Raw genomic sequence first — 8,768 nt, 5'->3', positions numbered from 1 at the left:
TCCGGTGTCAATAAAATGGCCACTGTACCAGCAACAAGAGCTTGGTTAGTTAGTGAGGGAAAAATACCATTACACACACACACACACACACACACACACACACACACACACACACACACACACACACACACACACACACACACCATCTCTCTTCGGGTGGGAGACAGAGAGACCATCACCATGGAAACAAACGTCATGTAGCCTAGTCTCCCACCATTCACCACCACCACCCCCTCCCCAATATGAACTCACCCCCCACTTATCTCTCTGTTGCTGCCTGTCTACATGCTCCTCCATTTCTCCTCCTCCTGTGTTTCCCATTTTCGACATCATCCAACCTCCCAAAACACCCTTTTTCCTCTCGTTGGCTCTACCGTTGCTCATCAGATTTCTTAAAATCTTTCTATTCAGTGCGTACATCTCAATTTTGTGGAAAAAAAAGTCTTGTCTTTTGTTGTACCACAGCACCCCCCCCCACCCCCACCCTCCATGGGTGCCTATGAATTTAGTAGCAGTTGTGTGGGTTTGCACATGTGATGAGAGATGTAAAGTCAGATGGACTCTTCATGGGGGAGGGGATGTCAGGACAAATTGATGTGACATGAATCAACTAATGTAAAAATTCCTCCACAACCTTATTTCGATGGTTACCATGGGCAATGATCCATTCATTATTCTATGAATCAGTAGGTGAAAATATTAGCTGAACACCAAGACAACGGCTATCCTATCTTTTTTATAGTTATCTTTTTTTTATTTTCAGGTTCCACATTTCACGTTAGCACCTCTATTGCTTAAATCTATGCGGTTTGGTCATTGGTGGGCTTTGGTACAAGCACCCTGAAGTTGAATTACTGTTGTTGCTTGACCTGGCTTTTTAATTAGATTTCTCATCTTGTCACCAGTTTACAACCAAGGGAGGGGAATTGATTTATTGACAAAAGTATGTCCATCCCCATTACAATAGGTAGCAATAGGTCCAGTTAGCCTGTTTGAGTTTGGCATTTTACAAAAAAAAAAACATTGCAGGAAGTGCAGTTTGGTGTGATGGTCAGTAATTGTCTCTGGTTTTAATCTCTTGTGTGCTGTTTGCATGTTCTCCCTGCAGAGTCCAAGTAAAAAAAAGTTAGTAGTTTATTCTATGTTAAAGGTGTGAAGCAAAACGGCATACATGTGACAATTTATTTGTTCATTTTGTTTACCAACTTCTTCCCATGCAGGGTCTTTTTTTCAAGCAGTGTAAATTTCGTGGACTAAATATTTTCGTTTTTTTTTTCTATGTGGCGAATGAATTTTGAGGACTAAAACAAAATGTAAATGAAAACATGTACACCAAAAATGACTTAGGACGAATATTTTCGTCGTCATTTTTGTTGACGAGTAAGAGACGACAATGAAAATTGACCAAATTGAAAATCCAGTCAGAAAACGGAAAAGATGGGACACTGGAAAAAATAACGAATCAGAAAAAGGAACAGGCAGGACTAGATGAGAAAAGAACCAATCAGAGTCTGGAGCCAGCTGCTGTTTGACCAAGCTACTGCTAACCAGACATCACGATTTTTATACCGTTAAAAGCTATGTCTAAAGGGAGAAAATGTCCACGGCTGGGAGTAAAAGCAGTAGATGTGACGACCTTTAGCTTGGCGAGTACACATCCAGGGTTTCCCCTGGTTATAAAAGTGGGCGGAGCAAGGGGGAGGCGGGTGAAGGGGTGCTGTAGCTCAGCAAACCGAACCGAGCTCCTGAAGCAGTGCAAAGCGCATTTTGTTGTCTAATCCTTTAGATTTTCATGGCGCTGTTACAGCCGATATGATCAGCGGTCGGTGTTCTGGCGGTGTTTTTGTGAGGAGAAACGTTTACGTGTCCCACCTAGATCAATCAGTCTAATGAAACCGATTATTTTCAAAATGGATTCTCGGTGATGGACCTCTTTAAAGCAGTTGAACTAACATGCATGTCTTTGGGAGGAGATTGACGTTCTAGAATAAATTAATGCATACACAAGGAGAACATGAAAACTTTGGTCACAACCCGTGACCTTCTTGCTGCAAAGCAACAGTTCCGCCAATTTTATCACCGCTGACTAAAGAATAGCATTAACACCCATCTCCTGTTTCCCAAAAACATCTTAATCTTAATCTCCAGGATTTTTGAGATACTGTTTTCAGTACCTGTGAGACAAAAGTGGGACTTTATTGAAGGTGGTTGCCTTGTTACATGTGACACTTCTTATGATCATACCGTTGGTAAATCACTTCTGTTGTTAAGGTTGATTTTTTTTTTCTCAGACATGATTTAGATGCGAAATGGATTTTAGACTAGTCTAACTCAAAAGCCAAAACTGAATATGGAATCTGCACATTCGAAATGCAGTGACCATTGTCAGTTGTACAGACTGCCATCCAGTCATTGTTAATAGGATTTCTCTTGTCTTCCGAGCAAAAAAGCTGAAAATTCTCCAATTGGATATAAAATGGGGTAGTTTTAGATGGCAACCTGTCAAAAAGAAAAACAGTGTGAATGCTTTCAGCTTGTCTATTTCTTCACAAATGATTTAAAACATTTATCTAAATTATATTTAAAAAACTGAATACAATATGCTCTCTTTGAAAGCCCAGAAAACTGGTTCATTATTGGTCAAATATGGCATTTTTTGTCAGATGGTCTTGAACAAACACATCTGGTTGGTACACTTTGTTTTTAACACTTAATAAATTATGCAAAGTACCCAGAATTCCACCACTGTGATTTTGGACCAGGTACCGCAAATGCCTGGTGGCTTTTGTTGCCGCCAAGGACGACACAATAAGTTATGAAAGCTACAATGGCAAAACTGCAAAGCAAGCTAGCTTAAAGCATTTTTAACGCCTCTTAACTACATTCCAACATTGTATAGCTATAAATATATAGTGAGGACGCAACAAAAAATACTGAAGTGGTTCTCTCGCATGCATGTAAAAACCTCAGCCAATAACAGTTCGGTCCGAAACCAACATTTGGACCATTGTTGGTCTCACTGAACCACTGCATTTCCACACTTCCCTGGGTACTCCACTCATTACACACTTTCATATTTACCAGGGCCAGCTCTAGGTAATTTGGTGCCCAAGGCGAGACTGCCCATTTGCCCCCCCCCCCCCCCCCCCCCGCCTGCACACCTCTCACCCAAACCCAAGTTCACCCACTCACCACACATTGGAAAAAGCAACTCCACAGTTATTCCTTAGTAACTAATTTTTTATTTTAAATATTCACACAGCAACTCTTTAAAGTTTAAAGTCAACAGCCTGAAGAATAAATGTAAGCTTGAAAGATAAGTAACCTGACAATATTAGAATAACCAACAACTCAAAATGTGGTGCAAATGTCAGTGGGGAGGATGCAAAATCAAAAGCAAAACTCAAACATCAGTGTCATCATAAAGAAAGTTCTACTTTCCATTTTGTTCAGCTGCTGTGGCCAGTCAGCAGGATCCATGGGGCCAGCAGCTCACATGTTCACAGACATCTGTTGAAGCTGATGATGATGTCTCTTCAGGCTGTTGGATTGGAGCACTGAGTCTGCTGGTGTTGGGTTCTTCTTCTGTGAGAAAATAAACACACACACACACACACACACACACACACACACACACACACACACACACACACACACACACACACACACACACAAAGCAACTTAACCCTCTGATGCATGAATTACTTAAAGGAGACATAACATGAAAAACCCACTTTTTTATCCATTAACACGGTGTGTTTCACATTTTAAGTGTCTAAGTGAGCAAAAAGGCTTATATTATTCACTGGAGTTGCTATTTAGATATTTAATAATTAAGTTTTGGACATATTTGTCCACCCGTTCAGTTTTTCAAATTATCTATTACATCAATAATTTATTTCGTCAGGATAACTACCAAATATGGTAATGGCCCTCGGCTAAACACAGAGCCAATCCGCCATTTTTTCTTCTCGCTAAGATTTTTTGTAGTCCTATTTTAAAAATGCAGAATGTCTGGTTATTTTAGCCACACACAGCTCAAAACTGTTCCTCGTTTTAAGGAAGGGTGGTGTGGCAGTATTTAAACCCAGGAGCTGATGACACTACTGCTAAAAAAACACAGAAGAAAAAGTAGTGTGTGTGTGTGTGTGCGCGCGCGTGGTTCGTTCGTTCGTGTCTCCAGGCTAGTAAGTACTGAGGGCTTCATCTATCTAAAAGGAGTCATTTCCATCTGAATTTGGCAGCGACGGGACACAGCAGCAGAGCGGTAAGCTTCATATAACTCTAAAATGTCGACAAACTTTACTTTAGATTTACGGGCATTAGCAGCACTAAAGCGTTAGCATCCGGCTTGCTATCGCTAGCACAGTATGCTAGTAAAATTAGCACCCAGATTAATGTGGATTTGGCTGATTTTCGTGGAATAAAACGTGATTTCTGATCAACGCCTTCTTTTACACCAGATGATAACCTCCCACTGATTGTAGCAGCAGAGAGCCTGTGTGTTATTCTACGTGAGTGTGATGTAATCTTAGCATCCAGTAAATAAAGTCCCATATCAGCTAAAATGCAGCATGACAGTCATTAAAGTGCGTCAACACAGTGGATTTAATAGAGTTTTAAAGAACGATCTCTGAGTGAAGTGAGGTTAGTTTTTTGTCTCACTGCAGATATAAAAACTAACTCTGCATCAGTCAGACGCAGCAAAGCTCACCATCTGTATGAGCGTGAGCATCGGAAAGCTGATAAAATCGGCTGTAAAATAATTAAAACTAAAGTAAAAATGCTCCTTTGCTTTTTAGAGTCAACATCCAGAAGACTGGAGCCGTGTTTCACTGACAGGCTGTCAGACTAACGCCCTGATGAGCTCAGCTGGGACAAACTGGTCTGATGTTTAGGTAAGTGAAGATCTGCTTCTCCAAGGCCTTGAGATGCTAGTAAAAAATAATTTAGCCAGCTTGCTAATGTTACTTTTCTTCTCCTCTAAGGAACACAGAACGTTCAGATGTTGGCGTTTCACGTCACCTACTGAGGAAGGAGACCCACCAGTAAAGAGATGGTAGCTGGACCAGACCAAAGTGAGTGATGACACACTTCAGCCGCCCTCATCATTAAGAACACCTCACCCCCTGAATCACTCCGTCTGATGACAGCAGAGTGATTTATTTGATGTTTTACTTGTTTAGTCTGTTTAGAAATTATTGAATTACATTATTTTCTGTAAACAACCATCTGATCTGAACGTGTGCAGAATAACTTTCCCCAAGTTCAGCAACAGCTAGCCTATAAAAACAGCTGCAGCATGTAGTAAGTCTGTCTGCACTGCTCTCTAATGAGTTTCCTTTCATAAGGAGTCATTTGTATAATTTTAGTGTCACTATTTTATTACATTTGTAAGAATATGAAGTCACTGCAGCAAAGTGAACTTGTGAACAAACACAAACGTGACTATAAACATGAAAGCTAAAGAAACAACTTTCCTAAAGCTGCTTGTAAACAAAATATGTCACTAAAGTTATTGTCTATCATTGCAGAATATGGCGATGACATCATGGAACTGGTCTTTGGAAAAGTTTTCCCTGAACCAACTCCGTTTCTAGATGAGGTAGAGAAGACCTGCATCTCACCAACCCTCTGGTCTCAGTATTCAGACAACGGAGGTCTCCCACTGTTATCCAGGACCAGTTTGAAGCCCACATACTGCCCCTCCCTCATCATCAGGAAACATCAATCCGTATCCTGAGGACAACAGAAGACGGCAGGAGGACAGGAACTCTGAGACCTAGACACCACCAGCACCGAGACACAAAGCACCTGTGTGCACAACGCCTGTTTAACTACTAAAACCTGTTTATTATATTGTTCTACTTATTTGCTGTGAGGTTAATACTTAGAAAATTTGTATAGTAATGTAAACAATTTAAAAAAATCACTGATTGTATGTTTTCTTTTAGATGTAATGGTCCAAACTCAGCCTTGTAGACATTTATTGCATCCTGTAGGTAAATACACAGAACAGGCTCAGATCCAGGATGACCCAGCATGCTCTTCTTCCATTCTGGCTGTTAGGGATTTTATCAATAACTCAATGCCTACTGATGTTTTCACCTAACGGTATTTATTTAGAATGCAGGTAAAATTTAACTATATTTGTTAGCAAAGCAGACTGATCTTGGGAATTTCACTGCAGCACTGATGTCCACCTCTCTGTACACATTAGAGAGAATTACCACTTTACGGCTAAACACATATTTAATAAAGATATAGGCTACGCATTGCAGACAACAAAAACAAAGTTCTAAGCATTAGAATTATAATGATCACATTAAAGAACATTTGGAGGAATGTTATTTATTTTTGACTAGAATCTCAAATCTTTAAATTAAAATGTAACTGCTTTTGATCCATTTTCAACCATTAAGACACCCAATATAAAATAAGACTACTTATAAAATTATTTATAATTATATGTATGTATATATATAGATAGAGATTTTAATAAAATATATTCTTTTAATGGTGTTTTAATGAGCTGTATCATTTTTAAAACATTTTTTATAGAAATAAATAAGCAAGCAGCATTCCTTGTGTGTGTGTATGTACAGTCTATGGCCGTGACGGATGTGTGTGTGTGCGCGCGCGCACGTGCCTGCTCGCTTGTCCCTCCGTCGGCCGTGACGGGTGTGTGTGAGTGACTACAGACAAATGCATGAGCGAGTGAGCAGCCTTGAAACAGATTGATGAACTACTCTCCCCACATGTTTTAAAAATGCTAATATGCCATGCTAAATCTGCTATGCTAAATAATGATTTCTCTATAGAACTACAAAGTCCGACTGGGGGAGGAGAGTACAGGTCTGCACTATGGAGGGGGGTGGAGTTTACAGCTCCTCCTCCAGTTTAAAGAGACAGTACCCCAAAACGGCTCGTTCTCAAGACTCTCCTCAGAACAGGGGTAGATGAGGGTCTGTAGAGCAACAATAATGAGGAAATCAGACCAAAGAACTGCAGTTCCACTGTATTTAGACCCCAACTGAAGGATTTAGATGTAAAAAGGAATAACTTAAAAGCATGTTATGTCTCCTTTAAGAACAGCGCCACTTTCACATTCAGTATTCCTCAGCCATGTGCAGTGATGCTTTTCATTATTTTTAATGTTACTGGACTTTTTATTTTATTGATCTTTTTTTAATCTGTTCTATGAAAACATGAATAAAATGATCAAAAACAGGTGGAAGTGAGCACATCCATGGGGAATATTTGAAAAAACTTATCTCACTCTCAGGTGCTCTTCAGCATGAAATAAATTGTAGAACATGAGGAAGAAGATCCGGTGATCTGAGGCACTCTGAGGATTTCATTTATTAGATGTGTATGTTCAGATTATTTAATATGCTCAATGCTAAATCAATGCTGCACTGATTGTGCCAAAAACACGTGTCTGGTGTGGATATAAATTAATTAATTTTGCATATCGATATATGTGATAAGCCGTTTAATTTGAAAAAGCCCGTTTCTACTGCTGATTACAAATGGCCTAACAAGTAACTACTCACCTGGTTCTAGATGCTGAGATTGTAGTTCAGTAAATGTTCTGCTGCTGCTGCTTGATGCCTGGATAGAAGACGCTGCAGCGTAAACAAGAAAGAGACGCCATAAGATGTCATGCTGTGTTTGGGCAGTTCTTTGTCAGGTTCGTTGGCAGATCTGAAGCGTGACTGAGAGTTCTGTTGCCCAGACGCGGAGAGACGGAGATAACCGGCGTGGTTATTTCCTGTAGGTGTAGCTTGAGGGTTTAGAGGGCTGGTAAGCCTGGAGACTCGATACAAAGTCTGGTGAGAACGATGACTGAGCAATGAATGAAACGCCGGCACTTCCTTAAGTAGTGTCGGCGTGATGACGTCAGTCGCCACGTTAGTGGCAGGAATGAATGGAATGCTGTCAGCTGGAGGAGTTCGTGACAGGACCCCCCCCCCCCCCCCCCCCCCTAGGGACGGCTCCCGAAGTCCCAGGACGGCGGGCCCAGAAGTCTGTTAGCAGGGCAGGGTCGACAAACGAGCTCGTGGGCTCCCAAGAGCGTTCCTCAGGCCCGTACCCCTCCCAGTCCACGAGGTACTGCCAACCTCGTCCCCGGCGGCGGGCGTCCAGAATCCTGCGGACCGTGTAGGTGCGATCCGCCTCAACACCGTGTGGCGGAGGCACCCGGACCGGTGGAGGGTGGAGAGGAGAGGAGATCACCGGCTTAAGCTGGGAGACGTGAAAGACCGGGTGGATCCAGAGAGTAGCCGGGAGGCGTAGACGGCAGGTGACTGGATTGATGACCTTGAGGACAGCGAACGGACCCAGGAAGCGAGGAGTGAGCTTCCGGGAGCCAGCCGGCATCCTCAGGTTAGCGGAGGAGAGCCACACCTGGTCGCCAGACCGGAAGACGGGGCCAGGCCGGTGGCGGCGGCGATGCTGACGGGCATACTCCGTGTTGGCCCGGGTGATGGCCGCACGGGCCCGGATCCAGGCGAGCCGACAGCGGCGGACCAGCGTCTGGGCAGCAGGGACCTCCACCTCGGGCACCTGATGATCAAACAGAGGAGGCTGATAACCGTAACAGGTCTCGAAGGGAGACAGACTCGTGGCAGAGGAGGTCTGGAGGTTGTGTGACAGCTCCGTCCACAGGAGAAAGCGGGGCCAGGTGGTCGGCTGGGACGAAGTGAAGCAGCGCAGGTAGCGTCCAAGCTGCTGGTTAGCTCTCTCTGTCTGACCGTTTGTCTGCG

General features: G+C 42.7%; 1 long non-coding RNA gene across 1 annotated transcript; it reads left to right on the top strand.

The window, feature by feature from the left end:
- Nucleotides 1–4,165: 4,165 nt before the first annotated feature.
- LOC139073213 (uncharacterized) lies at nucleotides 4,166–6,280 on the top strand. Its single transcript, XR_011521924.1, has 4 exons — nucleotides 4,166–4,267; nucleotides 4,803–4,898; nucleotides 4,989–5,078; nucleotides 5,535–6,280. It is a non-coding gene; the product is annotated as an uncharacterized lncRNA (long non-coding RNA).
- Nucleotides 6,281–8,768: the final 2,488 nt, after the last annotated feature.

This window comes from Nothobranchius furzeri, chromosome 11 (genome assembly GCF_043380555.1).
Source record: "Nothobranchius furzeri strain GRZ-AD chromosome 11, NfurGRZ-RIMD1, whole genome shotgun sequence".
Classification (NCBI taxonomy): domain Eukaryota; kingdom Metazoa; phylum Chordata; class Actinopteri; order Cyprinodontiformes; family Nothobranchiidae; genus Nothobranchius; species Nothobranchius furzeri.
Note: the sequence above shows the minus strand (reverse complement) of the source record. Positions and strands in the feature narration are given on the sequence as shown.